General features: G+C 40.6%; 1 protein-coding gene across 1 annotated transcript in view; it reads left to right on the top strand.

Annotated features, from left to right (window-relative positions):
* LOC143960225 (potassium voltage-gated channel subfamily A member 1) overlaps positions 1 to 10,402 on the top strand; it is a 104,499-nt gene extending 94,097 nt beyond the window's left edge. Inside the window, exon 3 of the transcript XR_013270286.1 lies at positions 9,086 to 10,402. The gene's annotated coding sequence lies outside the window, so the exon portion shown is untranslated. The remainder of the gene's footprint in view (positions 1 to 9,085) is intronic.
* The last annotated feature ends 8,247 nt before the right edge of the window (positions 10,403 to 18,649 follow it).

Genomic DNA, 18,649 nt, shown 5'->3' with positions numbered 1-18,649 from the left:
TGAATTGGTACCTTCAGTGCCCAACTGTTACCAACCTTGACTTCAATCCTTGACTCCTAGCCGTTACCAAACTTGACTTCAGTCCTTAACTCCCAGCCATTACCAACATTGACTTCAGTCCTCGACTCCCAGCCATTAACAACCTTGACTTCAGTCCTCGACTCCCAGCCATTACCAATCTTGATTTCAGTCCTTGACTCCCAGCCGTTACCAACTTTGACTTCAGTCCTCGACTCCCAGTCGTTACCAACCTTGACTTCAGACCTTAACTCAGATTCTGTCTTATTGAATTGGTATGAATCTTATTGACACTTCCCTACTCTTATTGACCCTGACTTCAATCCCCAACTCCGTCTCCTAAATGCTTACCAAAATCAGTTTTTATCCTGTCCATGTTGTTGTCACCTGCTCTTGAACCTTGGTGTTCCTGCTTGTATCCTGTGCAGGAGTCCACAGTCACCTGGTCCATGCACCTGCTAGCCTCAACACATCTGGCTGTAACACTGACACTTGTGCCACGCCATGTTCTCATATTTCCTGTTGCCAAGTATTGGGCAAGAGATGCAGGAGAGGCCTCTTCGTCATCTCGGTCTCCACCTAATGGGTTTAAATACAGTGCAGAAGCATGCAAGTAGATGAATATGCTGCAGAGGTAAATTAAAATTGAGGCGCAACAGAGAAAGATAAGAATGGTGACAAATAAAAAAGGTATTCCCAGCTGCCACAACTATCTACCGGTGTCTGAGAAATTGATTCACAGTACCACAGCCTACAGCTAATATTCCGTCTCTGCTGAGGCCTTCTGGAATAAAGTCAATTTTAGCCATTTACGTTGAGGTGTGTAACCATCCTGATTTTTCTATAGAAATACCACAGCTGTGACTGGGTTAGCACCTCACATAATCCAATTTCCAGCCGACCCACCATGGAGAGGCAAGATTGTGTGTGCCTTTTCTTTTTAGGTCCCCCACACGTAGTTACTTGTCACCAGATGCAGTGCTACTACAGGACTTGATGGTCACCTCCAACCCAGCTCTGTACCCCCCCCCCCAAAAAAAACACACAACGTGACAAGGGAGGAGAGAGAGATACACAGTACCAAATGTTGCATTAAGACAACTTTTATTCCACTTAAAGAACGTTACTGACAAAGTTAGTAGGGTAAAAGGCATTGAGACACTGTACAACAGTCCAAGCTTGTCATCGATCTGAATTAGGAGCCGCCACCGGGAACCGATCGAGCCAGTAGATGCAGAGCATTGGTGTGTACTACTACTTTCTGGTAGCGGTGGAACACATGATGGGGCGGACGTGATGTTATCAGCCGGAAATGATGCAAGTTGTGGGAGGTGACGCATCCTTCAGGCCATCATTCCTCCGCCACCAGGAAGTAGTAGCACACACCGATGCTCTATCTACTGGCCCGATCGGTTCCCGGTGGAGGCTCCTAATTCAGATCGATGACAAGCCTGGACTCTTGCACAGTGTCTTAATGCCTTTCACCCTACAACTTTGTCAGTAACGTTCTTTAAGTGGAATAAAAGGTGTTTTAATGCTACAATTGGCGCTGTGTATCTCTCTCTCCTCCCCTGTCTCTGAAACTGGCCCACTGAGCCATCGGCCCACCGGGAAACTCCCGGTAGTCCCGATGGCCAGTACATGCCTGGTAGGTGCAGTTCATCCATCTTATTCTTGGGAAGCACTTATGATGACAACTTGTTTGTGCATCTTTGTCCATCTAGTGATTTAACTTAGTAACTCTCTCTCTCTTTTTCCTGCTCTCTCCCCATCCTGCTTTTCCTCCATGTCTATCCTGTTCTCTTCTTTTTTTATCTGTCTCTTTCCTTTTTATTCTCTGTTTTTTATCATTTTATCTATTCCTTTCTCTCTTATCTTCCCCTTTCTTTCCCCCTTCCTCACTGCCTTTACCTTTTATTTTCTCTTTCACAGTGTTCCTTCTTTCTCTTTCTTTCCCTCTAACACAGGGATATCAAACTGGCAACCCTCCAGCTGTTGCAAAACTATGAGTCCCATCATGCCTCTGCCTGTGGGAGTCATGCTTGTAACTACCAGCCTTGCAATGCCTCATGGGACTTGTAGTTTTGCAACAGCTGGAAGGCCGCCAGTTTGAGACCCCTGCTCTAACACCTACATCCCTTTTTATTAAAGTGGTTGTAAACCCAAAAATAAAACTAACAAAATAAAAAATAAAAACCTGCAAGACAAAGGCATAATAAGCAGATTATTATGTACACGAGCATACCAATTTGTTTTTGGCACCACATCCTAGAATTAGGTAATACATAAGCACAGAGATTGGGACTTTATGGGTGCAAATAAATTTAAAGAGATTTCAAGTATAATGTATAAAACATTTCTTTATTTTGAAAAACAAGATAAAAATTCATTCATTAGAAACGTTTTTCTAATGAATGAATTTTTATCTTGTTTTTCAAAATAAAGGAACGTTTTACACATTATATTTGATATCTCTTCAATTTATTTGCACCCATAAAGTCCTAATCTCTGTGCTTTTTTAAAGGCATAATAAGCTAGTAGGCATAGCATACTAGCACATTATGTACTACTTACCTTAGATCGAAGCCTCCGCAGCTTTCCTCCTTCACCGCTCCAGCTGACGACATCGCTCCCGGAGTTACTTCCGAGTATCGCGAGCTCCGGCACTGTGATTGGCCGGAGCCGCGATGACGTCACTCCCGTGCATGCGGTAACGGCACAGTCCAACTGAAGCAACGGCACATACTGCCATTGCTTCAGTGCGCATGTGCCGATGACGTTGGCACATGCAGATATAGGGGATATCTCCTAAAACATGGAGGTTTAGGGGATATCCAGAATTATAATTATTTATATTTATATCTAATTATAGGCTTACCTGTAGCAAAAAGTGGTTGTAAAGGGTTTACAACCACTTTAAATAATGCCTTCCCACCCTTTTTCTGTCCGCTTATATTGCTAATATCCCACACTCCCTCTCCCTCTTTCTCGCTTCAACCCTGGATTCTCCCTCTATTTTCCCAATGCTGGCAATACACAATGTGATATTTGCTATATGGATGGCCCCTCCCACCCAACATCCTTCAACTGAAAATGAAAGGACCCAAATGGAAAAATTTTGGCTGAACAGTGGTTGTATTCATTCAGATGCAGCCACTGTTCAAGTGTTACTAACCCCAGGACCCTACATTCACTATATCTGGTCTCCCGCAGTACACAGAACATGGAAATTATTTTAGTAAATATAAACTGTAAATATTTAGTAAATATAATACCTTTTCTCATCCACATACATAACAGTCTTAGAACTTCTATCAGTGTCCGGCCGAGCACTGGTTAAGGTAGGAGAAGTTTTCATTCTACTCTGTCCTATGAGGCTGCATGACCCCTGATCCAGTCTAGCCAGTGCTGATTGGCCCTGTGCTGATCACATGCAGCCTCTTAAAAAAATAAAACAAAAAAAACAACTCTCTAGCAATAGACACCAAAGCATTTGCAGAGTGCCTCCAAGGCTCGGTACTATCAGCAGATGGATTGGGGTCAGTGGAAGAAGGGGAGGATCAGAAAAGACAGCATCAAACAGCCTTTTTACGCAATACAGAGGGTTAATACTTTAGGTTTTACAGTGAGTATAACAAGCATGCATTACTGCATATACAGACTGATTTTACTGTTGTAGGTTTAGTGACACTTTAACCACTTCCCGACCAGAGCACGACGATGTACGTCGGCAGAATGGCACGGACAGGCAAATTGGCGTACAGGTATGCCCATTTGTAATTGCCGCCCTGCCATTGCGCGCGCGCCGCTGCCGGCGCGCGCGGTCGGGGCCCCCGTGAATCCAGTCGCGGGTCCCGTGGACTCGATTGCCACGGGAATACCCGTGATTATCTCACGGGGAGGCTGAACGGGGAGATGCCGGTGTAAACAGCATCTCCCCGTTCTGCCTAGCAACAAGTGACACTGATCTCTGCTCCCTGTGATTGGAGCAGAGATCAGTGTTCACTAATACACAGCCCAGCCCCCCACAGTTAGTAACATGCCCCTAGGACACACTTAACCCCTACACTGCGACCCCCTGGTTAACCCCTTAACTGCCAGTGTCGTTTACACAGGAATCAGTGCATTTGTATAGCACTGATTGGTGTATAAATGACAATGGTCCCAAAAATGTGTCAAAAATGTCCGAGGTGTCCGCCATAATGTCGCAGTTACAATAAAAATCGCTGATCACCGCCATTACTAGTAAAAAAAAAATTGTAAAAATGCCATAAAACTATCCCTATTTTGTAAGCGCTATACATATTGCGCAAACCAATCAATAATCGCTTATTGCGATTTTTTTTTTAACAAAAATATGTAGAGGAATACGTATCGGCCTAAACTGAGGAAAAAAAAATGTTTTTTTATATATTTATGGGGGATATTTATTATAGCAAAAAGTAAAAAAGAATGTGTTTTTTTTCAAAATTGTCGCTCTATTTTTGTTTATAGCGCAAAAAATTAAAACTGCAGGGGTGATCAAATACCACCAAAAGAAAGCTCTATTTGTGGGGAAAAAAAGGACATCAATTTAGTTTGGGAGCCACATCGCACGACCATGCAATTGTAAGTTAAAGCGACGCAGTGCCGAATTGCAAAAAGTGGTCTGGTCTTAAGTCAGCAAAATGGACCTGAAAGTGGTTAAGATATTCTTGTCAGAGAACAATCAGCACAGCATAAGCTTCGTCCATCCGCATTGTGTAGGGAAAGGGATATCACCGCTCCAGGTAGGTCAGACAAAGGTAGAAAAGCTCTCCTCCAGTTTGGAAGCCCAGGTGCTGGCAATGCATATAGCAATCAAAAATCCGCATTGTGTAGTATTGATGTAGGAGTCTGACACAGTATCGCCGCTCTCCTCTCCTCTTTCCATGGCTACCCATAAATCACCTGATTATACCCTATTATTTATGAGAAGAGAGAAAGGAGTAGTGAACTGCATTCGTACCAATTTATCTAATTGGTCCAAATGCACAAGTAACGCATTGAAGAGCTGCCAATGCAAAGATTTCTCAATTTTAAATGGAGAAGGCAGGGCTGGTTCTCTTTACTGCTATCTGAGCCCTATCAAGGAGTTCTTCACCTAGCCCTGGCTTGTCCATGGCTCAACTGGCTTTTAAATCAAGCTAAGTCTGTCACGGTCATGCATTTTCTCTATACAGTATATGTCTACAGATAATAGATGATAGTTTTACCTTAATGTATGGCATCCTTTATTGATTTTAGATGGAGAGCATGTGGTTCCTTTCACCTCTTCCTCCCATGTCTTAAAGCCAAACTCCAGACTTAAAGTGTTCAGGACCCTGCATTCACTATATTTGGTCAACCTACAGTATACAGAACATGTAAATGCAATTAATATAGTAAATATAAACTGCTAAATACTTTTTCTCATCAGTATACATGCCAAAAAAAAACGCTAATAAAAGTCTGAGGAGTTGATTTACTAAAGGCAAATCCATTTTTCACTGCAAGTGCACTTGTAAGTGCAGTCGCTGTAGATCTGAGGGGAAGCTCTGAAATGAGTGGAAGCTCTGCTGATGTTATCATCCAATCATGTGCAAGCTAAAATGCTGTTTTTTATTTTCCTTGCATATCCCCCTCAGATCTACAGCGACTGCACTTCCAAGTGCACTTGCAGTGAAAAATGGATTTGCCTTTAGTAAATAAACCCCAGAGGATAACATGCTTGGGAGTTTACCAGCTGTAGAAAAAAACATCTGTTGCCCAAAACAGCAGCTGTAAAAACACCCAGTGCACATGAGACCTAAGTTGTCTCATCAGTTTAGATGTACTGTCCTCTGAACGTCTTCTACAGACTGAAATGAAACCCTGTATACGCACCAGAGTCACAGATCTTCTCAGCTAAAATCTTATTGGACAGCTGAGGTTTGCAGTTCTCAAAAAACAAGTTTGTATTAGTGTTAGCAATGGTGTGCATATACATTAATGGTTTAACTATAATATAAAATGGCTCTTATTTTTTCTTATTAAAGGGGTTGTAAAGGTTCTTTTTTTATTTTCTAAATAGGTTCCTTTAAGCTAGTACATTGTTGGTTCACTTACCTTTTCCTTCGATTTCCCTTCTAAATGTTTTTTTTCTTTGTCTGAATTTCCCACTTCCTGTTCCTCCTCAGTAAACTTCACACCATCTTCCGAGCGGTGTTTAGTCAGCCAGAACAGCTTACTGAACAGCTTACTGAGGAGCAACAGGAAGTAAGAAATTCAGACAAAGAAAACAAAGAAAAAAAAACATTTAGAAGGTAAATCGAGAGAAAAGGTAAGCGAACCAACAATGCACTAGCTTAAAGGAACCCATTTAGAAAACAAAAAATGAACCTTTACAACCCCTTTAATATTATTGCTACTTCAACTATAACTTTTATCCAAAATCCTTGTCCCTATAAATGCACTGACTATGCTGACGCCTCTCCTGCTGCCTCTCCTTGATTTAGCTATTCTTTATGCTAAGACAATGACACGCAGAAATCACAAGTCTCCCGCGACTTGCGGGAGTCTCCCACATTTGACTGCGGGCTCCCGGACACCCGTGAGTGCCAGGCAATCTCCCGGCTGAGCCTGTCACTCAGGGGGATCTCGCTGGATTGAGAGAGGTGCCGCGGCTCTTCCCCTGCACACTTCGGTATCTCCTTCACTCCCTGCGATGTTCGGGGAGGGAGGAGGAGTAAGAATTGTGTTGTGAGGCAGACAGCTCCGTCCAGAGTGCTATAGCCCAGTGCACGGTGCCCCCATGTCCTCTGGGAACTGGTACTGCAATCGCCGTTGTCGGCTGCCTATGACAACAATTACACTCTTCAGACAGATGGAGTCTAGGCTCCTCTTCCACACTGACAGTACATCCACATCAGGAGGAGGAGCCTAGGAGGAGGAGGAACATCTATGTGGACAGAGTGCGCTAAACTGAGGTCTGTGAATGTAGGGAGGGGACATATATACAGGGGGGTTACATTAGGGGGATTGCGTGGGAGGAGGGTTACATTAGGGGGATTGCACAGGGGGGGATTGCACAGAGGGGGTGTTACATTAGGGGGATTGCACAGGGGGGTTACATCTCTTGTGTTATGTCTGCAGTCTATGACCACCCCCTGTATCATGTCTGCAGTCTCTGACCATCTCTTGTATCATGTCTGCAGTCTCTGACCATCTCTTGTATCATGTCTGCAGTCTCTGAGCATCTCTTATATCATGTCTGCAATCTCTGACCATCTCTTATATCATGTCTGCAGTCTCTGAGCATCTCCTGTATCATGTCTGAAGTCTCTGACCATATTCTGTATAATATCTGCAGTCTCTGAGCATCTCTTGTATCATGTCTGCAGTCTCTGAGCATCTCTTGCATCATGTCTGCAGTCTCTGACCATCTCTTGTATCATCTCTGCAGTCTCTGACCATCTCCTGTATCATGTCTGCAGTCTCTTACCATCTCTTATATCATGTCTGCAGTCTCTGACCATCTCCTGTATCATGTCTGCAATCTCTGACCATCTCTTGTATCATGTCTGCAGTCTCTGACCATCTCCTGTATCATGTCTGCAGTCTCTGACCATCTCTTGTATCATGTCTGCGGTCTCTGACCATCTCCTGTATCATGTCCTCAGTCTCTGACCATCTGCATGTAAGCTGCATGTGAGTGACATTATACACACACACAGAAAATGTTCGCACATCTATTAACATGTCGGGGGAAGGGGAGGGTCACATTGCGTCACCTCCCTGAAATTAGTTTTTGCAGGTTGGGATGTCTGGACACGTATTGTCACAGTTGTCAATGCTGCTGCAGATACTACAGACAGAGTTACCCTAGGGTCCCATCAACGTTTTCCTTTGGGGCCCTATGATTTGTAGTTACACCCATTTATATAATATTATATGCATTGTGTGAAAGAATAAACTACATAATGGTATTTGTGTGTGTCACTGCTAGTGTGTTTCCATATACAGTTTATGTATGTCCATGGGGAAACTTCATTTTCATTACAAGCTTCTTTTACATTTCTTCTTTACTTTACTTTTTTTTATTTTTATTTTTTTTTACTTTTTTGCTTGTTTTATTTTTCTTATACTTTTTCTTCCTCTTCTTTAATTCTTTTTTTTCTTTTCTTTCTTTTTTACTTTTCTTGTTTGCTTGCTTTTCGAGCCTAATTTACTGTGTGAGGTGAACATGGAACAAGGACATCCAAACAAGTATAAGGAGATATAGTATAGAAACAAAAGAAAACCACACTAAAGTAGGCTCTTAGTTGTACTACATGGATATTGTGCATTACTGTTTCTTTCCTCAGAATTCAATCAGTATCCTAGGATAGACTAAAGACCATGGAGTCTCTAGGTGGCTTACCCGTTAATTTCAGCACTGTATAAAAGGATCCAGTAGTTGGAAATATAAATGCATGTAAAAAATGTGGGGAAACTTCATTTTCATTACAAGCTTCTTTTACATTTCTTCTTACCTCTTTTTTTAACTTTTTTGCTTGTTTTACTTCTACTTTTTCTTCCCCTTCTTTAATTGTTTTTTTTTTTCTTTTCTTTCTTTTTTTTACTTTTCTTCTTTGCTTGCTTTTAGAGCCTAATTTACTGCATGAGGTGAGGTGAACATGGAACAAGGACATCCAAACAAGTATAAGGAGATATAGTATAGAAACAAAAGAAAACCACATTAGAGTAGGCTCTTAGCTGTACTACATGGATATTGTGCGTTACTGTTTCTTTCCTCAGAATTCAATCAGTATCCTAGGATGGACTAAAGACCATGGAGTCTCTAGGTGGCTTACCCTGTAAATTCAGCACTGTATATAAGGAGCCAGTAGAGGGAATTGTAAATGCATGTAAAAAATGTGGGGAAACTTCATTTTCATTACAAGCTTATTTTACATTTCTTCTTTACTTTTCTTTTTTTTTCCCTTTTTTGCTTGTTTTACTTTTCTTCTACATTTCTTCCCCTTCTTTAATTCTTTTTTTTTTCTTTTCTTTCTTTTTTTTTTTACTTTTCTTCTTTGCTTGCTTTTAGAGCCTAATTTACTGCGTGAGGTGAGGTGAACATGGAACAAGGACATCCAAACAAGTACAAGGAGCTATAGAAACAAAAGAGAACCACACTAGAGTAGGCTCTTAGTTGTACTACATGGATATTGTGTGTTACTGTTCCTTTCCACAGAATTCAATCAGTATGCTAAGATGGACTAAAGACCATGGAGTCTCTAGGTGGCTTATCCTGTAATTTCAGCACTGTATAAAAGGAGCCAGTAGAGGGAAATGTAAATGCATGTAAACAATGTGAAAGGCATGCCAACAATTTACTTTCAGGTAAATCTTCCATTAATAAATGTATTGTAACATGGGACAGATCTGTGAGCAGTAGAGATGAAAGCTAAACTCCAGCCAATTTTTGCCAGGTTTTTAACTCTAAATCAAAGAAAACCATACAGTACAGACTACTAATGGAAAAAGCCTAAAGGTGGGTGCACAGCAAAATGGTTGTACTGTGTAAAAAAAATAAAAAAAATAAATAAAAATAAAACGTTTTTATTTCTGTCTGTGACCCAACTCGGGATATTTTTCCTTACTTCCTGTCCCTGTGACATCCATACAAAGAAATGAAGGTAGGGTTGTTATCAGGAATTTATGATACAGAGAGCAATAGTAAAACAGGCAGAAGTCGTAATCTTTTCCTACTATGTTGAAATTTGTTTCCTGTAGGAGAGATTTCTTTTTTTTTCTTTATATTTCTTTATTATATAATTTCATCATTTACAGACCAAAATACATTTTTGTTGGAAAATCGAATCCTTATCTCATTATTAGCCCTTGTACACACAGTCGGACAAACCCACGGAAAATGTCCGATCGGACCGTGATGTCGGATAATCCGACCATGTGTGGGCTTCATCTGACTTTTTCCGTCAGAATGTCCGACCAACAAAGTTTGAGAGCTGGATATAAACATTTTCCGAAAACATATGGTTTGTAGAGAGTTCCGATCGGACAAAGTGTCACGCATGCTCAGATCAAATTCCTAGACCAAAGCTATTGGCTACTAGCCTGAACGTAGACCTGTCGTAACTAAATAACGTCATCATGTTCCGAACGATCAAATTTTCCGACAACTTTGTCCGACCGTGTGTATGCACCAGTTTCGGACACAATCCGACGGATTTTGTTGTTGGAATGTCCGACCGTGTGTACAAGGGCTTAAACTAATACATAATTTCCTTATTTCTAAAACCATATATGTGGTCAGTCCAAGGCAAGTTCTGAAATTTTTCTTTTTTTTTTTCCTTGCATATATCATCTATATAACATAATTAGCATATACACATCTTTTTGTAAAAAAAGTTATTATATGTTGATGTATGTATAAATATTATTGTTTTTTTTTTTCAACGGTTGTTTTGTATTGGTGAAAACAACGAAAAAAAATAAAGAGTTTAAAAAAAAAGCATATACACATCTACAAATATTAACTGCATATACACAAACATACAAAAACTAACCAACACACAAAAAACAAAAACAAAAAAAGGAGAAAAAAAAAAGGAGAGATTTCTAATCACTTTCTGTCCCAATTGCAAAGGTTTTGGCAGGATTTTGGCTTGGAATCTTCTCTTGACTGCCCATATTTGTTTCTGGATGGCCTGCGCAATTTGCTTTAGATATTGTAAACGTTGCATTCATCTGGATTCCTGAGCTACGTCTGGTGTTTGACCGAATCCCTCAATTTCATCAGCCCATTGAAAGTAATTGGTATCCATCTACACGTCTGTCAGTCCTTCCAGTAACTTGGAAGCACTCTGCCCGGCACAGCTTTCTGTCTGACCTGAAACTGGTTCCCTAAGTGCTCTGCTGAATGCACTGCATAATACAGGCCAAGTGTACTTTGTAAAGTGCAGAACGTTTGGTGAGATCTATAAAGTGTTTTAAGTGGTGGAGACAAAGGAGGAATGTTCTAGAAAATCCTCAGCATGCAGCTTGTTCTGATCTAATGTTCATCATTATACAGCACTTATTGCATTACTGTTGAACAAAATCTATTGTCTTTTTTTTCTATATATGCAGTATGTATTCAGATTAAAATAAATCTTTCACACTCCTCTAACAATTCATCAACCGTGGAAAAGGAGAAGTTCTGACAGACTCGGAGCTTTGGACACTGGAGATAAACATTCAATATGAAGGAAAAAATTAAGGGGGGGGGGGGGCTATGGTGGACTTTACTGGTACCGTACAACAACTGAATTAGACAGTCACATATAATATATATATATATATATATGTATATATATATATATATATATATATATATATATATATATATATATATATATAATTTAATTTAATTATTTTTATTAAATTTTCAACCACAAAATTAACAAAAATATTCACAGCTCTCAGAAACCATCATCACTACCACAAGAAAAGAGCTATACACAACATTAAAGTTATTGTAGCCTTTCCCTTTATCTAACCCCGGATTCCCAACCTAACCCACCCCCCGAATACACACTGCTTGAGCCGAAATCTATTTAAAATATTTAAATAGATTTTATTAGAAAAATATACATCTTTAACAATAAAGTTATTTTAATAATCAACAAAGCAAAACATTCAATGTGGCTGCACCCAGAATAAATTTGGTATGACCGTGAAATATTAATTTGCTCAATCAGAAGTTTAATCTAATTCTAATCTAATTCAACTGTCACATTCCAGCTGACAACATTCTTTGTAGTGACATGTTTCTTTTAAAAGGAACCTTTACTTTCCAATACACAGAAAAAGAAAAGGATAACTTAATCCCCCACCCCTACAGCAACATGTACCTTTTCTCTCCCAGGGGATGGAACTTTTGGTTATAGGTAAGCAAGACTTACTCTCCTCCTCCTCCATGTAAGAGTGCTATGTTCCTTATGGTTTGCTCAGCGCTGTCATATGGGGCTGGAGAAAGAATACATAGTCCTGTGTAAGCTCTAACAAGTCAGTCTGGAGCTTACACAGGTCTTTCTCGCCCCAGTCCCATGGAATGAATGGATAGGCAGGGAAGAATGAAACGGTGAGGACTTTGGGCGAAGGGGGCGTTGTGTACAACTCACCATGATAGCTACACTGTATGGTCAAAGGTAAAAGACAATCTCAAAATTATTGGGTTCTTGTGTTTGCAGTGAAGGGTACTGTTAATGCTATAGTGTGTAAATATATTTTAGACAATTGTGCATTTCCAAACATGTAGCAATAGTTTGGGGAAGGCCCCTTTCTGTTGCAGTATGACTGCATCTAGCTCCATCAACACATGGTTTGATGAGTTTGGTGTAGAGGAACTTGAGTGCTTGCCTAGAACCTTGACCTCAATCCTATGGAACACTTTTAAGATGAATTGGAACACTAATTGCAAGCTAGGTCTTCTCATCCAAAAACAGTACCTGCCCTCACAAATGCTCTTTTGGCTGAATGGCCTTTAGACACCTTCCAACATTTTGTACAAAACCTTTCCAGAAGAATGGAGGCTATTATATCCACAAAATGGGGGGTGGGGGGACGACGACTCTATATTAATGCCCATTGGTTGCGGAATGGGATACCCCATGAGCTCATATAGGTATGATGGTCAAGTATTATCAAATATTTGGATGTAAAGTGTATGACTCTTTTATTTTTCCCTACATGGGCAAAAAAAAAAAAACAACAACAGTTGACTTTAAAGGTAAAACTCAGCTCACCTCCAGCTCAGGATCCCTTCATAAAGCCCCCAGAGTGCATGTTCAATGGTCTCCATCCACAGGTATTCAGCCAAGCACAATGATCAACTCAGCCATGGCCTTATTATAAAATGTTCACATTTATAAAAATTTATAAAAAAGAGCACCAATAAAAAAAATCAAAGCAATCAGTAATGTGTTTTGACCCTGTGGGGTCTTTTCCACCAACTTGTAACAAAGATAGATAGATAGGTCTAATTGGTTATATACAATTAAAACATACATACAACATTTTTTTGGCAGTACATTTTTGAATTGGTTTGAAGTTGTCGCCAATAAAAAGTGCAAAATTGTGCATAAGGCCCTATAACGGCTAATTCTGTGATGACAGATCATTTTTCATTTTTAAAATTGTTATGGGGTGAATGGGTCTTTCTATGAAAGTCTTGAGAGTTTTTAAAATGTTTGCTCATTATACATACGAGCTGTGCTAACTGGTCGGAAATGCTGTATAAACCAATATATTACCATGAAATTTGTGGAACAGCAATTGTAATTTAGAAAATCAGAAAAAAAACTGCTTTACCATAATACTGCCATGTGATTTGTTTGCATACACCTGTAAATGTGCGGGTCCAGCACAGAATAAGGTAATAAAAGGAAGTCCTGCCATTAAAGGTAAGAGTTGCTATGGTACATCATGTTATCATTTCAAACAGGATAAAAGTGAAGCGTCACCTAAACTATTACTTTAATTTGAATCACTTTCATTTAAAGCTGAACCCCAGGCAGGTATAAAAGACACATATTAATACAGCTCTGTATTCATGAATACATCATTAAATAATTTTTTTCTAAATGAAAGCAATATAGTGTACATATTTCAAGTATGCATTTGGCTGCTTGCCTGGAGTTCAGCCTTAACCGCTTGCCGACCAGTGCACACTGATATACGATGGCACGGCTGTGCAAATGGGCGTGCCTGTACGTACCCCTGCGCACGCCCACCGTGTTCTCCATGACTGCGCACGCGGGTCCCACGGACTTGATGTCCACCGGTGTCCCGCGATTGTGTCACGGAGCAGCAGAACGGGGAGATGCCTATGTAAACAAGGAATTTCCCCGTTCTGCCTAGTGACATGACAGAGATCTACTAATCCCTGTCATCGGGAGCAGTGATCGCTGTCATGTCGGTGGTAGCCCCCACAGTTAGAATCACTCCCTAGGACACACTTAATCCCTTGATCACCCCCTAGTGTTTATCCCCCTTCCCTGCCAGTGTCTTTTATACAGTAATCAATGCATTTTTATAGCACCGATTGCTGTATAAATGACAATGGTCCCAAAATAGTCTCAAAAGTGTCCGATGTGTCCGCCATAATGTTGCAGTCACGATAAAAATCACAGATCGCCACCATTACTAATAAAAAGAAACTAATAATAGAAATGCTATAAATCTATCCCCTATTTTGTAGACGCTATAACTTTTGCGAAAACCATTCAATATACGCTTATTGCAATTTTTTTTACCAAAAATATGTAGAAGAATATATATCGGCCTAACCTGAGAAAGAAATTACTTTTTTATATATTATTTGGGGATATTTATTATAGCAAAAAGTAAAAAAATAATAATTTTTTTTTCAAAATTGTCGTTTGATGGCTGCAATATAAGCCCTACCCCCCAAATAAGCCCTACCCTGTTTCCCCCAAAAATAAGCCCTACCCTGAAAATAAGACCTACAAGCTTATTTGGGGGGGGGGGGTAGGGCTTATATTGCAGCCTTCACCGACAATCACGCTAGGTCTTATTTTTTTTGGGAAACAGGGTAGTCGCTTTTTTTTTTGTGCACAAAATGTTGTGGTACAACGTCGTGTGCTACAACGTTGGGTACAACGTTGGGTACAATGTCGCACGACCGCGCAATTGTCAGTTAAAGCGACACAGTGCTGTATCGCAAAAAATGGCCTGGTCAGGGAAGGGGTAAATTCTTCTGGGGCTGAAGTGGTTAAAATAAGACATCACTACCTCAAATCATGTTTTTTTTACAAATGAAATCCTTTGACTCTTTACGCACATGGTAAAACAGGCAACAAGTGTTGATAAATACAGACCTAGGAAATCATTCAGGCAATCACCGCGTTTCATTTCTGCAGCAATTTGAGTAATTAAAAGCTTTTTTTTTTTTATCCTTTTGATACCCTTGATAAGTTGCTTTCAAACATGAAACAAATCCCAGGGGAGCCAATCACGCTCAGAGAGTGTTTGTATTCCTGACAATAAACTCGGATAACAGGCGGAATGAAGACCAAAGCACAGGAGTTACTGATTATGTTTGCAGTTAAGTGCACCAAGGCCTCCCCGTGTAAATGGATTGGCTGTCATATTTTTAGGCACCCCCTCCCCATCAATGTACAGTATGTTTCCTTGACATCCTCCCAATTCAATGGACCGTATATCAAGCACACAGCCAAGACACCTAGAGATCCCCCTGCGTCTGCTCATTAGCAATGTACTTTCCCTTGTGTATAGCTGAGTCAAGTCTCTGTTTAATATCGTACTTGACTCAGGGGTTGAAGGTAGTTTACTGAACATAAAAAAGAACATGTCCATGTTATATATGAAGTATGGCTTTCCTGCCTGCATAATCTGTCTCCTTTGACACCACAGAATAGATAAACTGAAAGGTTGAATAGCTTAAAGGGGAACTCCAGCCATATCTTCAGCCTCACACTGTTGAACAACCTCCTCTTTTGTACAGAAATTGCTTATTTTGATTTAATTGATTTAATTGCACACATCCCAATGTGCATTAGAAGCAGCAGCAAGTCAGATTGAGCCATTTTATTTCCTATACTGTTTCTCCAAAAATAAGACCTAGCGTGATTGTCGGTGATGGCTGCAATATAAGCCCTACCCCCCCCCCCCAAATAAGCCCTACCCTGTTTTCCCCCAAAATAAGCCCTATCCTGAAAATAAGACCTACAAGGACTTTAGCTAGGGTTATTTAGGGGGTAGGGCCATCACCGACAATCACGCTAGGTCTTATTTTCGGAGAAACTGTGCCCATCAAGTTTACCTACAATGTTTTAACCACTTGACCACTGGGCACTTAAACCCCCTTCCTAACCAGACCAATTTTCAGCTTTCGGTGCTCTCACACTTTTACTCAGTCATGCAACACTGTACCCATATGAAATTGTTGTCCTTTTTTTCACACAAATAGAGCTTTCTTTTGGTGGTATTTAATCACCGCTGGGATTTTTATTATTTGCGCTACAAATCAAAAAATACTGAAAAAAAAAGTCTTTGTTTCTGTTAAAATTTATGCTACTGCATATCTTTGGTGAAAATAATCAAAATCAGTGTATATTATTTGGTCGGTGAGAAAGTTATAGCGTTCACAAGCTATGGTGCCAATCTCAGAAAATGTATCTCACCTGAAGTACTGAAGGCCTATTTCATTTCTTGAGACCCTAACATGCCAGGAAAGTACAAATACCCCCCAAAAGAACCCATTTTGGAAAATAGACATTCCAAGATATTTAGAAAGAGGCATGGTGAGGTTTTGTAATTTTTTTTCCCACATTTCTTTGCAAAATTAAGTTATTTTCTTTTTTTTTTTTTTAAACAAAATTGTCATATTATCAGGTTATTTCTCACACACAGCATATGCATACCACAAATGACACTCCTCCTGATTATGGCAATACTACATGTGTGAGACTTTTACACAGCGTGGCCACATACAGAGGCCCAGCGTGCAGGGAGCACCAGCAGGCGTGCACTAGGGGCATAAATTACAAGTCTAATTTGATTATATAATTACACTTTGAAGCACTGTAGTAGTATGGATGCGAACTGACGTGGCATGGATGAGCCGTGGATGTGGATGGTTGGATATGGATGGGTATGCTGAGTGTGAGTGGGATGGCTGAGTGTGGGTGGGATGGCTGGGTATGGCTGAGTATAGCTGGGTATGGCTGAGTATGGATGGATGAGTATTGCAGAGTATGGATGAGTATTGCAGAGTATGGCAGAGTAGGAATTAGTATTGCAGAGTATGGATGAGTATTGCAAGGTATGGCAGAGTATTGCAGGGTATGGCAGAGTATTGCAGAGTATTTCAGGATATTAAAGAGTATTGCAGAGTATTGCAGGGCATGGCAGAGCTTTGCAAGGTATTTCAGGGTATAGCAGAGTATTGCAGGGTGTGGCAGAGTATTGCAGGATATGGTAGAGTATTGCAGGGTATGGAAGAGTATTGCAGAGTATTGTAGGGTATGGCAGAGTATTGCAGAGTATTGCAGGGTATTGCAGGGTATTGCAGGGTATTGCAGGGTATGGCAGAGTATTGCAGGGTATGGCAGAGTATGGCAGGGTATGGCAGAGTATTGCAGGGTATGGCAGAGTATTGCAGAGTATTGTAGGGTATGGCAGAGTATTGCAGAATATTGCAGGGTATTGCAGGGTATGGCAGGGTATTGCAGGATATTGCAGGGTATGGCAGAGTATTGCAGGGTATGGCAGAGTATGGCAGGGTATGGCAGAGTATTGCAGGGTATGGCAGAGTATTGCACGGTATGGCAGAGTATTACAGGGTATGGCAGCGTATGGCAGAGTATTGCAGGGTACGGTAGAGTATTTCAGGGTATTGGCAGAGTCAGAGTATGGGCAGAGTATTGCAGAGTGGAATTGCTGGAATGGGCACTACACATCCAGCCTACAGCACTGCTGCAAACAATCTCTCCCCCTCTCCCCTCACACTGTACCAATCGGTACAGAGAGGGGAGGGAGAACTGGACGTGACGCCGGTCTTTTGTTGTGATCACTCTGTCATTTGATAGAGCAATCACGTGGTAAACGGCCGCTATCAGCGGCCATTTACCATGATCAGTGATGCGCCGGGTCTTCTGGGCTTGGCGGTCACAGATGCGCGCGGGAGCAAGATTCTGTGAGGACGTCCATAGACGCCATTCCAGAATAGGCCGACCGCGCTGTAGTCGCCTTTTGGGTATGGCCTGGTCTGCATATGGTTAAACAGGAAAGTGGGAAGCCCATCTCATGCCTTTGCATGTCTGCCATGCAATAGTGGTAACTACACTATACCCTTCCTATTCATTGGGTTGACTTGAAGCTTATCTTTGATAGTCCAAAGCATACCATAAAAAGGACAGGAAACAAGGGTTTCTCTGAAGTGTCTGTTTTTATAACAATGTGAGGGACAATGCATTTCAGGAGGACATAGACCAGTGGTTCTCAACCTCCAAGTGCCGTGATCCCTTGATAAAATTTCCCAAGTTGTGGGGACCCCTAACAGTAAAATTATTTTCGTAGCCTGGGTTGTCGGCACCCAAGGCAAGACAAGTAATTTGTGCCCCTAACCCATGGACATTTAGCGCTCCCATTACATTGTGTCTGTGTCCTCAATCTCCCTTTTCTGTCTCACAGGTGGCACATCAGAGGTCTGTTTTCTACCCCTGGTATCTCACCAAAGGCCCCCAGCAGACTCCTAAAAAATAATATTGTAAAAAAAATATATAATATATATATATATATATATATATATATATATATATATATATATATATATATATATAAAACTATATATATATATATATAAAAAAAAATATTAAAAAAGTATTTTAACCACTTAAGCCCCGGACCATTCGGATGGACAAAGACTGCGTTGCTTTAACTGACAATTGCACGGTCATGCGACATGGCTCCCAAAAAAATGTACGTCCTTTTTTTCCCCACAAATAGAGCTTTCTTTTGGTGGTATTTGATCACCTCTGCGGTTTTTATTTTTTGAGCTATAAACAAAAAAAATAGCGACAATTTTGAAAAAAACACATTATTTTTTACTTTTTGCTATAAT

Source organism: Lithobates pipiens, unplaced genomic scaffold, assembly GCF_037356315.1.
Source record: "Lithobates pipiens isolate NorthernLeopardFrog02 unplaced genomic scaffold, aLitPip1_a1.2 Scaffold_8, whole genome shotgun sequence".
Lineage (NCBI taxonomy): Eukaryota > Metazoa > Chordata > Amphibia > Anura > Ranidae > Lithobates > Lithobates pipiens.
The sequence above is the reverse complement of the archived record's forward strand: the minus strand, read 5'-3'. Positions and strand labels throughout refer to the sequence as shown.